Raw genomic sequence first — 19,479 nt, forward strand, 5'->3', positions numbered from 1 at the left:
ATCTTCTGCCGTGGTCAGGCTTTGAGTCTTACTCAATTTCACACCTTGTAACACAGCGAAGAACTCTTTTCTTTGACTGTTCCATTTTGAACTACTTCAAAATATTGTCAAGGTATGTACTCATTGAAAAAACTTATCAAGCGTCTTGATCTATCTCTATAGATCTTGATACTTAATATGTAAGCAGCTTCGCCGAGGTCTTTCTTTGAAAGACTTCTTTCAAACACTCCTTTATGCTTTGCAGAATAATTCTACATTATTTCCGATCAATAATATGTCATTCACATATACTTGTTAGAAATGCTGTAGTGCTCCCACTCACTTTCTTGTAAATACAGGCTTCACCACAAGTCTGTATAAATCTATATACTTTGATCATCTCATCAAAGCGCATATTCCAACTCCGAGATGCTTGCACCAGTCCACAGATGGATCGCTGGAGATTGCATATTTTGTTAACATTTTTAGGATTGACAAAACCTTCTGGTTGCATCATATACAACTCTTCTTTAAGAAATCCATTAAGAAACGCAGCTTTGTTTATCCATTTGCCAGATTTCATAAAATGCGGCAATTGCTAACATGATTCATACAGACTTAAGCATAGATACGAGTGAGAAACTCTCATCGTAGTCAACATCTTGAACTTGTCGAAAACCTTTTTGCAACAATTCTAGCATTGTAGATAGTAACACTACTACCAGCGTCCGTCTTTCTCTTGAAGATCCATTTATTTTCAATTGCTTGCCGATCATCGGGCAAGTCAACCAAAGTCCATACTTTGTTTTCATACATGGATCCCATCTCAGATTTCATGGCTTCAAGCCATTTTGCGGAATCTGGGCTCACCATCGCTTCTTCATAGTTCGTAGGTTCATTATGATCTAGTAGCATGATTTCCAGAACAGGATTACCGTACCACTCTGGTGCGGATCTTACTCTGGTTGATCTACGGGGTTCAGTAATAACTTGATCTGAAGTTTCATGATCATCATCATTAACTTCCTCACTAATTGGTGTAGGTGTCACAGAAACCATTTTCTGTGATGAACTACTTTCCAATAAGGGAGCAGGTACAGTTACCTCATCAAGTTCTACTTTCCTCCCACTCACTTTTTTCGAGAGAAACTCCTTCTCTAGAAAGGATCCATTCTTAGCAACGAATTTCTTGCCTTCGGATCTGTGATAGAAGGTGTACCCAACGGTCTTCTTTGGGTATCCTATGAAGACACATTTCTCCGATCTGGGTTTGAGCTTATCAGGATGAAACTTTTTCTTATAAGCATTGCAACCCCAAACTTTAAGAAATGACAACTTTGGTTTCTTGCTAAACCACAGTTCATACAGTGTCGTCTCAAAGGATTTAGATGGTGCCCCTTTTTTTCGTGAATGCAGCTGTCTCTAATGCATGATCCCAAAACGATATTAGTAAATCGGTAAGAAATATCATAGATTGTACTATATCCAATAAAGTACGGTTATGACGTTCAGGCACACCATTATGTTGCGGTGTTCCAGGTGGCATGAGTTTGTGAAACTATTCCACATTGTTTTAATTGAAGACCAAACTCGTAACTCAAATATTCGTCTCTGCGATCAGATCGTAGAAACTTTATTTTCTTGTCATGATGATTTTCCACTTCACTCTGAAATACTTTGAACTTTTCAGACTTATGTTTCATCAAGTAGATATACTCATATCTGCTTAAATCATCTGTGAAGGTCAGAAAATAATGATACCTGTCGCGAGCCTCAATATTCATCGGACCACATACGTCAGTATGTATGATTTCCAACAAATCTGTTGCTCGCTCCATTGTTCCGAAAAACGGAGTCTTAGTCATCTTGCCCATGAGGCATGGTTCGCAAGCATCAACTGATTCATAATCAAGTGATTCCAAAAGCCCATCAGTATGGAGTTTCTTCATGCGCTTTACACCGATATGACCTAAACGGCAGTGCCACAAATAAGTTGCACTATCATTATTAACTTTGCATTTTTTGGCTTCAATATTATGAATATGTGTAACACTACGATCGAGATCCGACGAACTATTTTCATTGGGTGTATGACCATCGAAGGTTTTATTCATGTAAACAAAACAACAATTATTCTCTGACTTTAATGAATAACCGTATTGCAATAAACATGATCAAATCATATTCGTGCTCAACGCAAACACCAAATAACACTTATTTAGTTTCAACACTAATCCCGAAAGTATAGGGAGTGTGCGATGATGATCATATCAATCTTGGAACTACTTCCAACACACATCGTCACTTCACCCTTAACTAGTCTCTGTTCATTCTGCAACTCCCGTTTCGAGTTACTACCTTAGCAACTGAACTAGTATCAAATACTGAGGGGTTGCTATAAACACTAGTAAAGTACACATCAATAACATGTATATCAAATATACCTATGTTCACTTTGCCATCCTTCTTATCTGCCAAATACTTGGGGTAGTTCCGCTTCCAGTGACCAGTTCCTTTGCAGTAGAAGCACTTAGTCTCAGGCTCAGGACCAGACTTGGGCTTCTTCACTTGAGCAGCAACTTGCTTGCCATTCTTCTTGAAGTTCCCCTTCTTCCCTTTTCCCTTTTTCTTGAAACTAGTGGTTTCGTCAACCATCAACACTTGATGTTTTTCTTGATTTCTACCTTCGTCGATTTCAGCATCACGAAAAGCTTGGGAATCGTTTCTGTTATCCCTTGCATATTATAGTTCATCACGAAGTTCTACTAACTTGGTGATGGTGACTAGAGAATTCTATCAATCACTATCTTATCTAGAAGATTAACTCCCACTTGATTCAAGCGATTGTAGTACCCAGACAATCTGAGCACATGCTCACTAGTTGAGCGATTCTCCTCCATCTTTTAGCTATAGAACTTGTTGGAGACTTCATATCTCTCAACTCGGGTATTTGCTTGAAATATTAACTTCAACTCCTGGAACATCTCATATGGTCCATGACGTTCAAAACGTCTTTGAAGTCCCGATTCTAAGCCATTAAGTATGGTGCACTAAACTATCAAGTAGTCATCATATTGAGCTAGCCAAACGTTCATAACGTCTGCATCTGCTCCTGCAATAGGTCTGTCACCTAGCGGTGAATCAAGGACATAATTCTTCTGTGCAACAATAAGGATAAACCTCAGATCATGGATCCAATCCGCATCGTTGCTACTAACATCTTTCAACACAATTTTCTCTAGGAACATATCAAAATAAACACAGGGAAGCAACAACGCGAGCTAATGATCTACAACGTAATTTGCAAAATACTACCAGGACTAAGTTTATGATAAATTTAAGTTCAATTGATCATATTACTTAAGAACTCCCACTTAGATAGACATCCCTCTAATCCTCTAAGTGATCATGTGATCCAAAACAACTAAACCATAACCGATCATCACGTGAAATGGAGTAGTTTTCAATGGTGAACATCGTTATGTTGATCATATCTACTATATGATTCACGCTCGACCTTTCGGTCTCAGTGTTCCGAGGCCATATCTGCATATGCTAGGCTCGTCAAGTTTAACCTGAGTATTCTGCGTGTGCAAAACTGGCTTGCACCCATTGTAGATGGACGTAGAGCTTATCACACCCGATCATCATGTGGTGTCTGGGCACGACGAACTTTGACAACGGTGCATACTCAGGGAGAACACTTTTTATCTTGAAATTTAGTGAGAGATCATCTTATAATGCTACCGTCAATCAAAGCAAGATAAGATGCATAAAAGATAAACATCACATGCAATCAATATAAGTGATATGCTATGGCCATCATCATCTTGTGCTTGTGATCTCCATCTCCGAAGCACCGTCATGATCACCATCGTCACCGGCGCGACACCTTGATCTCCATCGTAGCATCGTTGTCGTCTCGCCAATCTTATGCTTCTACGACTATCACTACTGCTTAGTGATAAAGTAAAGCATTACAGGGCGATTGCATTGCATACAATAAAGCGACAACCATACGGCTCCTGCCAGTTGCCGATAACTTGGTTACAAAACATGATCATCTCATACAATAAAATTTAGCATCATGCCTTGACCATATCACATCACAACATGCCCTGCAAAAACAAGTTAGACGTCCTCTACTTTGTTTGTTGCAAGTTTTACGTGGCTGCTACGGGCTTAAGCAAGAACCAATCTTACCTATGCATCAAAACCACAATGATAGTTTGTCAAGTTGGTGCTGTTTTAACCTTCGCAAGGACCGGGCGTAGCCACACTCGGTTCAACTAAAGTTGGAGAAACTGACACCCGCCAGCCACCTGTGTGCAAAGCACGGCGGTAGAACTAGTCTCGCGTAAATGTACGTGTAATGTCGGTCCGGGCCGCTTCATCCAACAATACCACCGAACTAAAGTATGACATGCTGGTAAGCAGTATGACTTATATCGCCCACAACTCACTTGTGTTCTACTCGTGCATATAACATCAACGCATAAAACCTGGCTCGGATGCCACTGTTGGGGAACGTAGTAATTTCAAAAAAATTCCTACACACACGCAAGATCATGGTGATGCATAGCAACGAGAGGGGAGAGTGTTTTCTATGTACCCTCGTAGACCGAAGCGGATGTGTTGACGCAACGTAGAGGAAGTAGTCGTACGTCTTCCCGGTCCAACCGATCCAAGCACCGTTACTCCGGCACCTCCGAGTTCTTGGCACACGTTCAGCTCGATGACGCTCCCCGGGCTCCGATCCAGCAAAGCTTCAGGGAGGAGTTCTGTCAGCACGACGGCGTGGTGACGATCTTGATGTTCAACCGTCGCAGGGCTTCGCCTAAGCACCGCTACAATATGACCGAGGTGGAATATGGTGGAGGGGGGCACCGCACACGGCTAAGGAACGATCACGAAGATCAACTTGTGCGTTCTAGGGTGCCCCCTGCCCCCGTATATAAAGGAGCCAAGGGGAGGCGGCGGCCGGCCAAGGAGGGCACGCCAAGGGCGAGTCCTACTCCCACCGGGAGTAGGAATCCCTTCTTTCCTAGTTGGAGAAGGAGAAGTGGGAAAGAGGAGGAAGAGGGAAAGGAAAGGGGGGCCGCCGCCCCCCTCTCGTTGTCCTATTCGGACTAGGGAGGGGAGGGGCGCGCGGCCACCTCTTGCCTCCTTACCTCTTCTCCCTTAGGGCCCATGTAGGCCCAATAACCCCCGGGGGGGTTCCGGTAACCCCCCGGTACTCCGGTAAAATCCCGATTTCACCCGGAACGATTCCGATATCCAAATATAGGCTTCCAATATATCAATCTTTATGTCTCGACCATTTCGAGACTCCTCCTCATGTCCATGATCACATCCGGGACTCCGAACAACCTTCAGTACATCAAAATACATAAACTCGTAATGAAATTGTCATCATAACGTTAAGCGTGCGGACCCTATGGTTCGAGAACAATGTAGACATGACCGAGACATGTCTCCGGTCAATAACCAATAGCGGAACCTGGATGCTCATATTGGTTCCTACATATTCTATGAAGATGTTTATCGGTCAGACCGCATAACAACATACGTTGTTCCCTTTGTCATCAGTATGTTACTTGCCCGAGATTCGATGGTCGGTATCTCAATACCTAGTTCAATCTCGTTACCGGCAAGTCTCTTTACTCGTTCTGTAATACATCATCTCAAAACTAACTCATTAGTTGCAATTCTTGCAAGGCTTATGTGATGTGCATTACGGAGAGGGCCCAGAGATACCTCTCCAACAATCGGAGTGACAAATCCTAATCTCGAAATACGCCAACCCAACATGTACCTTTGGAGACACCTGTAGAGCTCCTTTATAATCACCCAGTTACGTTGTGACGTTTGGTAGCACACAAAGTGTTCCTCCGGTAAACGGGAGTTGCATAATCTCATAGTCATAGGAACATGTATAAGTCATGAAGAAAGCAATAGCAACATACTAAACGATCGAGTGCTAAGCTAATGGAATGGGTCATGTCAATCACATCATTCTCCTAATGATGTGATCCCGTTAATCAAATGACAACTCTTTGTCTATGGTTAGGAAACATAACCATCTTTGATTAACGAGCTAGTCAAGTAGAGGCATACTAGTGACACTCTGTTTGTCTATGTATTCACACATGTATTATGTTTTCGGTTAATACAATTCTAGCATGAATAATAAACATTTATCATGAAATAAGGATATAAATAATAACTTTATTATTGCCTCTAGGGCATATTTCCTTCAGTCTCCCACTTGCACTAGAGTCAATAATCTAGTTCACATTGCCATGTGATTTAACACCAATAGTTCACATCATTATATGACCAACACTCAAAGGGTTTACTAGAGTCAATAGTCTAGTTCACATCGCTATGTGATTAACACCCAAAGAGTACTAAGGTGTGATCATGTTTTGCCTGTGAGAGAAGTTTAGTCAACGGGTCTGCCATATTCAGATCCGTATGTATTTTGCAAATTTCTATGTCAACAATGCTCTGCACGGAGCTACTCTAGCTAATTGCTCCCACTTTCAATATGCATCCAGATTGAGACTAAGAGTCATCCGGATCAGTGCCAAAACTTGTATCGACGTAACCCTTTTACGACGAACCTTTTGTCACCTCCATAATCGAGAAACATATACTTATTCCACTAAGGATAATTTTGACCGCTGTCCAGTGATCTACTCCTAGATCACTATTGTACTCCCTTGCTTAACACAGTGTAGGGTATACAATAGATCTGGTACACAGCAAGGCATACTTTATAGAACCTATGGTTGAGGCATAGGGATTGACTTTCATTCTCTTTCTATCTTCTGCCGTGGTCAGGCTTTGAGTCTTACTCAATTTCACACCTTGTAACACAGCCAAGAACTCTTTTCTTTGACTGTTCCATTTTGAACTACTTCAAAATATTGTCAAGGTATGTACTCATTGAAAAAACTTATCAAGCGTCTTGATCTATCTCTATAGATCTTGATGCTTAATATGTAAGCATCTTCGCCGAGGTCTTTCTTTGAAAAACTTCTTTCAAACACTCCTTTATGCTTTGCAGAATAATTCTACATTATTTCCGATCAATAATATGTCATTCACATATACTTGTCAGAAATGCTGTAGTGCTCCCACTCACTTTCTTGTAAATACAGGCTTCACCACAAGTCTGTATAAATCTATATACTTTGATCATCTCATCAAAGCCCATATTCCAACTCCGAGATGCTTGTACCAGTCCACAGATGGATCGCTGGAGATTGCATATTTTGTTAACATTTTTAGGATTGACAAAACCTTCTGGTTGCATCATATACAACTCTTCTTTAAGAAATCCATTAAGGAACGCAGCTTTGTTTATCCATTTGCCAGATTTCATAAAATGCGGCAATTGCTAACATGATTCGTACAGACTTAAGCATAGATACGAGTGAGAAACTCTCATCGTAGTCAACATCTTGAACTTGTTGAAAACCTTTTTGCGACAATTCTAGCTTTGTAGATAGTAACACTACTACCAGTGTCCGTCTTCCTCTTGAAGATCCATTTATTTTCAATTGCTTGCCGATCATCGGGCAAGTCAACCAAAGTCCATACTTTGTTTTCATACATGGATCCCATCTCAGATTTCATGGCTTCAAGCCATTTTGTGGAATCTGGGCTCACCATCGCTTCTTCATAGTTCGTAGGTTCATCATGATCTAGTAGCATGATTTCCAGAATAGGATTACCGTACCACTCTGGTGCGGATCTTACTCTGGTTGATCTACGAAAGAAAGGAATCTTCATATTTGGTAGCCAAGCTTGCCTTCCACGCCAAGGAGAGTCCCATCCGGACACGGGTGAAGTCTTCAGTCTTTCTATCTTCACAGCCCATTAGTCCGGTCCATGTCTAATAGGTCGGACGTCCGAGGACCCCTTAGTCCAGGACTCCCTCATTGGGTGCAATGTTGGTGTTTGTTTGTGCAGGTATTCGGTGGCTTGCACATTATCTTCTACTGGATTGATACCTTGGTTCTCAATATTGAGGAAAATACTTACGCTACTTTGCTGCATCACCCTTTCCTCTTTAAGGGAAAAACCAACGCAAACTCAAGAGGTAGCAGCGCTTTAGTCTCTGAATAAACCATCTTTGATTGCTATTTTGTGACTTCGATGATACATATAATTGATCATGTGTGGATTGACCTTGATCACTTCCTAGTCGGAGCTAGGTGCGCGGAGGAATTCATCTCCGCCCTAGATCACAGGCAAAGATTGGCACTACGTACACCTTAATATCTCACTACGCCGGCCGTTCTTTCCTTGCTTCTGCCAATGTGCAAGTGGAACCTAACTAACGGCACATATGGATAAGCACGTTTTACTCTTACTTAGTCAGCTATACATTGTTGGGATTCATCAGCCAATCTTTTTGTGTATGCATTCTCCGCAGATTTTTTTCCCGCCCAATGGTGGTGGAGATGAGGAGAAGTTTGGCCGAGACCAAGGTTGTCAGAATCATGATTTTTTTTCTGATTATACATTTTTATCCATATTTTGTAGGAGTTATTATTCTATGATTTAGATAGATCTAGGATCCAAGATATGTTAGTTAGGATCCAGTAATTTGCAATCCTACTATAGGGGTTTCTATACATATCAGGTTACAATTCTGACAACCTTGGCCGAGACTAAGGGCTTATGGATGAGGCAGCACAAATAACTATCTACATCGGGCTTTGAGGATGCCTACCAAGTAGGGGCCGGGGTGTTGCACTAACTGACATGGATTAACAAAGAGGAGGCCCCCGCCGGTGAAGCAAAGGACATAGATCCATTATGAAGTATGTTTATGTTGTTTTTTTATATTCAGAATGTAGTTTTTTCTATAAATTTGGTCAATTTTTAAAATAAACTAACTTAGGACCAAGTTCATATGCCATATATGTTGGAACTATGATATCACTTTTTGTGGTAATACTTAGCCAGTCAGTAATTATTTTGTCAGTGCACTCTTTTTTGATTTGACAGTCATTAAGAAAAGCCCTTGCTTTCTAGACTTGGAGGGATGCTGCTCCGGTAAGGAGAGATTTTTTCTTCTTATTGGGTCATTATCCTCTTCTAACATTTTCTTTTGCAAAAGGGTTCAATGTCACATATTTAGTATCACCATTACTTACAAAAATACCTATAGAAAAAGATAAAATTACATTCAAAATTATGGGATGGGGGAGTCTTCTTCCTCTTGCATCCACAGGCAGCGTGCCGTGAGTATAGCTTGATGCCGCCCAGGCCTACACCTCGACAGAGCAAACTTTTCAAACACAGAAGTTTGTAGAAGCAACAACTAGGAAGTCGTCTATGCAACCAAGAGACGTCGACGACTGGGATCTGCAAAGCAAATCGCCACGCTATAGAGGAAAACCCTGATAACATCATGTAAAATCTGAAGAAGACGAATGCCGGCCATATTCAGACGGATCCACCAGATAACTGAACCGAGTAGATCCTAGAAGACCTGCCAGAGACACGGCTCGACATGCCCTCCACCGGTCATAAACACACCAAAAGAACGGGGAAAGAGCAGGATGAACATCGGGGACAACACCACCCCCTCGCCGCCCCAAACCAAACTCGAACTCCCTAAGAAGCCTTAAAAATCACCGACGACATTGCATGATAGTTCTGAATCTGATGTCGGCTTCGCTACCGTCCAGGACCGTACACTGACTCACTGTTTTTCGGTGGCCCAGTCAGACCATGTTGTTGTTGAAGATCACTGTAACATCCCAAATTTTCAATTTGGAATGTTATACATAGGTCATTCATGCATATCATATTTTATTGCATTTTCGTTCTGCAATCCTCGAAATCCTAAGCAACTCAAGGACCTTCGGAGAGAGTTGGGGATTTCCCGGTTTTCATATTTGATTTTTTTATCAAATAATGAAACGAGGATTTTTGATTTTAATTATTTTTCTCTCCAAAAAATATTTCATATTAAAAAAATATGAGAGGAGATAATATGACTTCTCCAAAATAATTGAAATATTGGAGGAAAATATTAAAATCATTCATTTGATTTTACTTGGATTTTATTTGCATTAGAAAAATTGCACATTTTCAAAAATTGCATTTTAGGGCCAAGAAAATGTTCATCTCGTCCTAAATATTTCATTTAGGCGGTGAAAATTTGTTTTCGTATTTTTAGTTTTTTATTTTATTTTCTAGGATTTTATTTCTGTCGGGGAGTTTAAAAAAAAGTTCCAGCCGACTGGGCTGAAACCCAGCCCGGCCGCCTGCCCAACCGCCCGCGCCGCCGCCGCCGAGCCGGACTTGGAGTCCGAGCCGGACTCTACCGCCACCGCCTTGGCCCGTCACCCAAGCCGCCCCGCCCCGCCCCCTTTATATACGCGCTGCCCGAGCCGCCACCACCACAACCACCCGCCGCCACCGCAGCCGCCCCGAGCCGCGCCGCCTCCCGCCGCCCGCGCCTCGCCGCCGCTGCCGAGCCCCACCGCCCCGCGAGCCACCGCCCGACCCCGCCTCGCCGGAGCCACCTCATCGAGGTACCGCGCCGATCCGCCGCCGCCGGTTTTTTTTTAAAAACCGTTCGGTTTTTTAGAAATCCTGGTTCGTTTTTTTAGATCGGTTCGCCGTTTTTTGGGGTTCTTCTAATTTGCGGACGTTCGTCCGTACGTTCGTTTAAACGAACGGTTTTCGCCCGTTAGTTACAGCTAACGAACGCTCGTTTGTTAGTCTGTTCGTCAGTTTTATTTTATCGGATTTATCTGTGATTATTTTCGATCACGATTTCTGATCCGATCTTAGTTTCTGTTTATCTTTTCCCTCATTAGTCGGAATCAGGCGATTCAAGCGCCTAGATCTTCGTCTCGAGACCCTCTTTCCGTTTAATCAACTTAAACAAGATTTTGGTACTGTAAAATTTGACCTTAGTTCAGATTAGTAAACGGATCTTGTTTCTTTCGCCGTTTGAGTTTCGTTGCTCCGTTTGATTTGATTCTTTTTGCAAACCGGAGTTCTTAAGTTGAACTTTCTGGTCAACCTCTCTTATTTGACTTTTGCGTGTGCATCTTTGCTTGTTGCTTATGTATGCTATTGTTTGTTTGTGATAGAATTCCCGGAGTGCGAAGCGTGTTACTACGAGTCGCTAGGATTCGTGGATCGTCAGCAAGGCAAGTAACACATTGATCATACTCTTTTCATACTCAGTTTTTATGCATTAGTTCCAATCCTCAAACATTGCATGATTAGGATGTCATTAACTTGTGGGTTGGGAAGTAGTTATTGAGGTAGAACCTATTGCCCTATTACTATCAAAACCCTTGGGAGTTACTTCTACGCGTTGCTTATATTGCTATGCTATGCTCGTAGACGTGGTTTGGGTTTGAGTGAAATCCATGACAGATGTGAGATTGTTAACTAATGGTTTAACTTAAGGTGGCAACTTAAACAAACATCTGGGTGGATTGAGGCACCTGGGGAACCGAGTGTTATCTGTTTTTTTTGGAAATCCCGGGGTACACGTGTGATCTTCCTAAGGACCGCCACCAGGCTCAAAGGGAACTGACATGATTCATGCTAGAACTTCCGTGTGCAGCCACAAGCTATTATGGTCTCTAGCATAGTTGAGTAAGTTACATGAAGCTCTTGAAGAGGTGGATCAGCAGGTAGTGGGTTTTGTAGGTTTGGTATGGTCTACCCGGAGTAGAGAGTTAATGTTTCTGAAAGACTGTGTCTCGGTCATCCGTTTTCTCAAACACCATGTAGTGCGAGAAATCCAACGGAGGCGATCGAGATTTGTGGGGAAAAGTGCGCAAACCTCTGCAGAGTGTACAATCTAATCATGTTTAGCCGTGTCCCTGGTTATGGACAATTTTGAGTATCTAGTACTTGGGTTATCACATGTATCTCATCACTTTTAATTAATATTGTTGGTTTGTTAACTATTTTAATTGGGACTGAGTTGGGGGTACCTTCTCAATGTTTCAACCACCATGATAGTTAAATTAAAAATCTATTCCTTTGTTGTAGGGAAAAATTGGCTTTTCGCAAAAACTATAACCATAGAGCTTTCCACCAGCCAAATATGCATGTAGTGATAGCATTATTCTGTTCATGCTCTACTGTGTTATATTGCCAGCATATTCCATGTGCTGACCCGTTTTCGGGCTGCAACGTATTATGTTGCAGACTTTTTAGACGAGGAATAAGGTTCGTTAGGTCGTTGCCGTGCAGCTCAGCTATGCCGTTGGAGTTGATGAACTCACTTTGTCTTCCAAGCCTTCCGATGTTATTGCATTAGATGGCCTTAAGCCATATTATTGTAATAACTTCTCTCTTGAGACATTCGATGTAATAAGTGTGTGATTGCCACTCTATTATAAATCCTTCGAGTACTGTGTGTGTCAGCATTACCGATCCAGGGATGACACTGAAGCACAGAGACTTGACCGTTTGAGGTCGGGTTGCTACAAGATGGTATCAGAGCACACGCTGAGTGTAGGACACGACCACTAAGATAAACCATAGGTCACACTTCTCTACTCATTTCTGACTCCTCTCCATTTTCTACTCTTTTGGATGACGAAGATGAAGAACAAGTTTGCACAACCAGATGAAGACACACCTTTTGGACGCCACTTGAAGGAAGTCACTAAGTACTTGAACATTGGAATACCAAGCTTCACCGGGACGTACAACGCCACCTTACCAGAAGAGGAGCGCTGGATGATTCAATTACAAGTTCCAGGAAGGACGTTCTCGCCAACTTCTAAACCCATAGAATTTTCTTTCGAAGCATCCACCTGGAGTCTAGGCAAGAGCATGGAAGCCCACATTACCATGGGACGCATTGGAGAAGTCTACAATAGAGAACTCAAGGACACTATCTATCAGATATGTGGGCGCCGAGACGAGCAATGGGAAGCAATCGGCACCAAGAAGCATAGATCCATTGCAGCTTTCATCCAGGAATTAAACCAGCACATTCGACGTCAAGAAAACCAGATGTGCGCGGACATGATGGACTTGAAGAAGGCGAAGACTAGGATCATCGAGCTGGAGGAAGAACTCAAGTTTACAGGCGATGGATATGAGGAGGAAATCAAGACACTACTGGAGAAGAATGACGACCTAGTTAAGAAGATTGGAGTATTCATGGGAGGACCAACACCGGGAGTAGAAGACGACGGTTCCACTTGCGCGGACAACTACATCATCATTGATGACACCGATTCCGATCCTAGTGATGATGACTTTGAAGACGAAGCTGGAGCAGACATCATGGAGTCTTCCACCAATCAAAATTTCTAGATGACCACCATATATTATTAGTATTCCCCCATGTATTAAGTAGTAGTTGAGCACTTTTGCGATAGTTCTAGACCGCTTGTATGCCCTTGCTTGATTGATTGAGTGACATGATTGTGTTTGTCTCATGTGCATATGGGTAGTGCATTCTCATTAGACCTGAGGGAGTCCGGGATTAGGGGGTGTTCGGGTAGCCGGACTATACCTTCAGCCGAACTCATGGAATATGAAGATACAAGATTGAAGACTTCGTCCCGTGTCCGGATGGGACTTTCCTTGGCGTGGAAGGCAAACTTGGCGATGCGGATATTCAAGATCTCCTACCATTGTAACCGACTCTATGTAACCCTAACCCTATCCGGTGTCTATATAAACCGGAGGGTTGTAGTCCGTAGGCAATCAACTCCAGATAAAACAATCATACCATAGGCTAGCTTCTAGGGTTTAGCCTCCTTGATCTCGTGGTAGATCAACTCTTGTACTACCCATATCATCAATATTAATCAAGCAGGAAGTAGGGTTTTACCTCCATCAAGAGGGCCCGAACCTGGGTAAAACATCATGTTCCCTGCCTCCTGTTACCATCCGGCCTAGACGCACAGTTCGGGACCCCCTACCCGAGATCCGCCGGTTTTGACACCGACATTGGTGCTTTCATTGAGAGTTCCTCTGTGTCATCGCCTTTAGGCCCGATGGCTCCTTTGATCATCAACAATGATGCGGTCCAGGGTGAGACTTTTCTCCCCGGACAGATCTTCGTCTTCGACGGCTTCGCTCTGCGGGCCAATTCGCTCGGCCACCTGGATCAGATCGAAAGCTACGCCCCTGGCCATCAAGTCAGGTTTGGAAGCTTAAACTACACGCCTGACATCCGCGGAGACTTGATCTTCGACGGGCTCAAGCCACGGCCAAGCGCACCGCACTATCTTGAGGGGCATAATCTAGCTCTGCCCCCGGACAGTGTTCTGGAGGCCACACACGCATCGGTTCCGACCCCTAACTCGGAGCCTATTGCGCCAATCGAGGATGAGCGGTTGGACGTCACCTCGGGGGCTGCGATCCCAAAAGCGATCGATTCGAACGCTAGCCCCGCACTCTGCACGACCCGTGACTCCGAGGATCCGGACTCCTCCCCGGACTCCGAACCCCCCGCGCCCCTGCCAATCGAATCTGATTGGGCGCCGATAATGGAGTTCACCGCCGCAGACATATTTCAGCATTCGCCTTTTGGCGACATCCTGAATTCTCTTAAGTCTCTCTCTTTATCAGGAGAGCCCTGGCCGGACTACGGTCAGCGAGGGTGGGATACGGACGATGAGGAAATTCAAAGCCCACCCACCACCCACTTTGTAGCCACTGTCGACGATCTAACCGACATGCTTGACTTCAGCTCCGAAGACATCGACGGCATGGACGACGATGTAGGAGACGAACAGGAACCAGCACCTGTAGGGCGCTGGAAGGCCACCTCGTCATATGACATATATATGGTGGATACTCCAAAAGATGGAGATGGCGATGGAACAGTGGGGGATGACGCCCCCAAGAAACAGCCAAAGCGCCGGCGTCAGCGGCGCCGCTCTAAATCCCGCCAAAGCAAAAACGGTGATTCCGGCATGGGAGATAATACTACCCCGGATAGCGCCGAAGAACACCCACCTCAGCAAGATTCGGCACAGGAAGATGGAGAAGCCAGCCCTCATGAGAGAGCGGCAGACCGAGAGGTCGAGGATGATAACTATACGCCTCCCTCCGAAGACGAGGCAAGCCTCGATGACGACGAATTCGTCATACCATCAGACCCCACCGAACAAGAGCGTTTTAAACGCAGGCTTTTAGCCACGGCAAGCAGCCTCAAGAAAAAGCAGCAACAGCTTAGAGCTGCCCAAGATTTGCTAGCTGACAGATGGACTGAAGTCCTTGCGGCCGAAGAGTATGAACTCGAACGCCCCTCCAAGAGTTACCCGAAGCGCAGGCCGCTACCCCGATCAGAGGAGGAAGCACCTACATCACCAGCGCATGACATGGCAGACCGGCCACCTCGCGGCCGCGACAGAGAGGCCTCTCGGCCCTCCACCCAAGCCATGCCCCGACGCCGCTCAACTAAGGCACGGGAAAATGCGCCCGACCTGCGAGACATACTGGAGGATAAGGCAAGACAAACAAGATCGATCTACGGATCGCGCAGGCGCCCTACGGCATGTGACAATGATCTTCACTCCGGATACAACAAATCCGGCCGGGCCGAACACAACAGACATAGCTCTTCCGAGCTGCGTCGTGATATAGCCCAGTACAGAGGCGCCGCACACCCGCTATGCTTCACGAATGAAGTAATGGATCATAAAATCCCAGAGGGTTTCAAACCCGTAAACATCGAATCATACGATGGCACAACAGATCCGGCGGTATGGATCGAGGATTATCTCCTTCACATCCACATGGCACGCGGCGATGATCTACACGCCATCAAATACCTCCCGCTCAAACTTAAAGGACCGGCCCGGCATTGGCTTAACAGCTTGCCAGCAGACTCAATCGGTTCTTGGGAGGACCTGGAAGCCGCATTCCTCGACAACTTCCAGGGCACTTACGTGCGACCACCGGATGCCGACGACTTAAGCCACATAATTCAGCAGCCAGAGGAATCGGCCAGACAATTCTGGACACGGTTCCTAACAAAGAAAAACCAGATAGTCGACTGTCCGGACGCAGAGGCCCTAGCAGCCTTCAAGCATAACATCCGCGACGAGTGGCTTGCCCGGCACCTGGGACAGGAAAAGCCGAAATCCATGGCAGCCCTCACGACACTCATGACCCGCTTTTGCGCGGGAGAAGACAGCTGGCTAGCTCGCAGTAACAACTTATCAAAGAACCCTGGTAATTCGGATACCAAGGACAAAAGTGGCAGGACACGTCGGAATAAGCAAAAACGCCGCGTTAGCAGCGACAGCAATGAAGACACGGCAGTCAATGCCGGATTCAAAGGCTATAAATCCGGTCAGCGGAAAAAGCCATTCAAAAAGAATACTCAGGGCCCGTCCAGTTTGGACCGAATACTCGATCGCTTGTGCCAGATACATGGCACCCCCGAAAGGCCAGCCAATCACACTAACAGGGATTGTTGGGTGTTCAAGCAGGCAGGCAAGTTAAGGGCCGAAAACAGAGACAAGGGGCTGCACAGCGACGACGAGGAGCCCAAGCCGCCGAACAACAATGGACAGAAGGGCTTTCCCCCACAAGTGCGGACGGTGAACATGATATACGCAACCCACATTCCCAAGCGGGAGCGGAAGCGTGCGCTACGGGACGTATACGCGATGGAGCCAGTCGCCCCAAAGTTCAACCCATGGTCCTCCTGCCCGATCACTTTTGATCGAAGGGACCATCCCACTAGCATCCGTCATGGCGGCTTCGCCGCATTGGTTCTCGACCCAATCATCGACGGATTTCATCTCACAAGAGTCCTCATGGACGGCGGCAGTAGCCTGAACCTGCTTTATCAGGATACAGTGCGGAAAATGGGCATAGATCCCTCAAGGATTAAGCCCACAAGAACGACCTTTAAAGGCGTTATACCAGGTGTAGAAGCCAACTGTACAGGCTCAGTAACACTTGACGTGGTCTTCGGATCCCCGGACAATTTCCGAAGCGAAGAGTTAATCTTCGATATAGTCCCGTTTCGCAGTGGCTATCACGCCCTGCTCGGACGAACCGCATTCGCAAAGTTCAATGCGGTGCCGCACTACGCATATCTCAAGCTCAAGATGCCAGGCCCTCGAGGAGTAATTACGGTCAACGGAAACACCGAACGCTCCCTCCGTACAGAGGAGCATACGGCGGCTCTCGCATGGGAGGTACAAAGTAGCCTTCTCAGGCAATTCTCCAGTCCGGCCATTAAAAAGCCAGACACTGCCAAGCGCGCCCGGAGTAACCCACAGCAGGACCGCCTGGCACACTCTGAGCAAGCATAGCAATGCGGCCCCAACCCCAGCTTTCGCGACATAGCGAAACCAGTACCTCGCGTACATAACTACGCCCTTGAAATACCATGGGCACAGGGGAAGGGGCACAATAACGGCATGCCCAAAATACGGCTTAAAACGTACTAGGGGCTGCCGGATTCTTTTTTTTAATTTTTTCTTACTTTCAGGACTCCATACTTCGGACGACCTGTTCGGCAATTCGACTGCCGCACAAACGATGCAAGATCCAGGGAGGCAGACAAGCCATGCCGCATTATGGAACTCCCAGGTGGTCTCTGTTACGAGCGGTATACCTGTTTTAAATACAATTCCGCGGCCTGCCCCTGGTCAGGACATACTGAATAGTCCAATATCTTTTGCTTACCGCACTATTTGTATCGTTCGGCTTTGATAAATAGCCTCTCTATAAACAATGCATAGCTTCTTGTCTATTTTTTGCATTATCTTCTTTTCACATTTATGTTTATTAAATGACATGATTGCACCCGTACACCATGGTACGGCAAACACGCCAGGGGCTTCAGTACCCCTCATAATGGTGTGAGAAGTCCGTACACTTTCACAAGTGCGGCACCCCGAACTTATAGCACTATATGCATCGGCTCCGAATCATGATTTGGGTCAATAGTTGGGTTTGCCCGGCTCCTATGTTTTGGTGCCTTACGTTCCGCTCTATCGGCTAAGGTAGCACTAGGAGAACCACTGCGATTGTGCCCCGGTTCAGCTGGGTTAAGCACCTCAGTGGAGAAAGCTAAAACTGACTGTCATGATGTGGCGAGAGACCGGTCGCTGTTCGAGAGGTTTTTCGAGTCCCTAAAGGCTTATGCCGCTTCGAGCGAGGAGCTGGCTTTGTCCGGCCAAGGCGTGGATAGCGCCCCGAACTCGGTCTTCCGAACTAGGGGCTTCGCCGAAATTTAAAATTATAGAGTTCTATGGCTAAGTGAGAGTGTTCAAGCATTATAGTCCGATTGCCTGGTTCGTTGTGCTGAGCGCCTCCCTCGAAGGACCCAACTATGGGAAAAAGAGCGCTCAGGTTTATCCCGAACACCCCAGCACTAGTGGCATGGGGGCAGAAGCCGACGACTGGCCATCTCTCAATTTTTGATAAACGGCCGCACAGAAAGTAATATTTTAAATTCAATAAGCATTGCTTAGCGCATATGAACAAGTTTTCAGCGCACAGGATAAACACGAGCGAGTTCATTCAAAAATCACATCCTTGGTACATTCATCCGCCACAAGGCGGGCACCTGCAAGAACATCCTTGTAGTAGTTCTCGGGCTTGCGATGCTCCTTCCCCGGCGGCGGCCCGTCCTTCACAAGCTTCTCACCGTCCAGCTTACCCCAGTGCACCTTTGCACGGGCAAGGGCCCGACGGGCACCTTCGATGCAGACGGAGCGCTTGATGACCTCAAGCCTCGGACAGGCCTCCACCAGCCGCCGCACCAGCCCGAAATAGCTCCCAGGCAGGGCCTCTCCGGGCCACAGCCGAACTATGAAGCCCTTCATGGCCTGCTCGGCCGCCTTGTGGAGCTCGACCAGCTGTTTCAGCTGGTCGCTCAAGGGCACAGGGTGTCCGGCCTCAGAATACTGAGACCAGAACACCTTCTCCGTCGAGCTACCCTCTTCAGCTCGGTAGAATGCGGCGGCGTCGGATACGCTGCGGGGAAGATCTGCGAATGCCCCTGGAGAGCTCCGGATTCGGGTAAGTAACAGGTAGTTCACTTTTATATTTCTGCTTTGCATAAAGAATGCCTTACCCGCTGCTATCTTCCTCATCTCCTCCAACTCTTGGAGGGCCTTTTGGGCTTCGGCCTTGGCAGACTTGGCAGCCTCTAGGGCCGTTGCAAGCTCGGATGCTTGCGCCTTCGACTCCAGCTCCAAACTCTCATGTTTTTTCATGAGAGCCTGAAGCTCTTGCTGCACCTCGCCGACCTGAGCCCCAAGTCTGTCTCGCTCGGTGCGCTCCGCGGCCGTTTTCTTTTCGGCCTCAGACAGCGCCTGCTTAAGGGTCGCCACCTCAGTCGTGGCCCCTACAATAAGCAGTACAATCCTGTTACTCTTTTTGCAATCAAGCCTTTTTATAGGCACTTTTTCTGTAAGGTATTTCTTACCTTCTTCCTCCTCGAGCCACCGCTTGGCAAGGCCGAGCTCTTGCTCGGTCCGCTCGAGGTCCTGCTTCAGGACA

The sequence above is a fragment of the Triticum aestivum genome, chromosome 1A (genome assembly GCF_018294505.1).
Source record: "Triticum aestivum cultivar Chinese Spring chromosome 1A, IWGSC CS RefSeq v2.1, whole genome shotgun sequence".
Lineage (NCBI taxonomy): Eukaryota > Viridiplantae > Streptophyta > Magnoliopsida > Poales > Poaceae > Triticum > Triticum aestivum.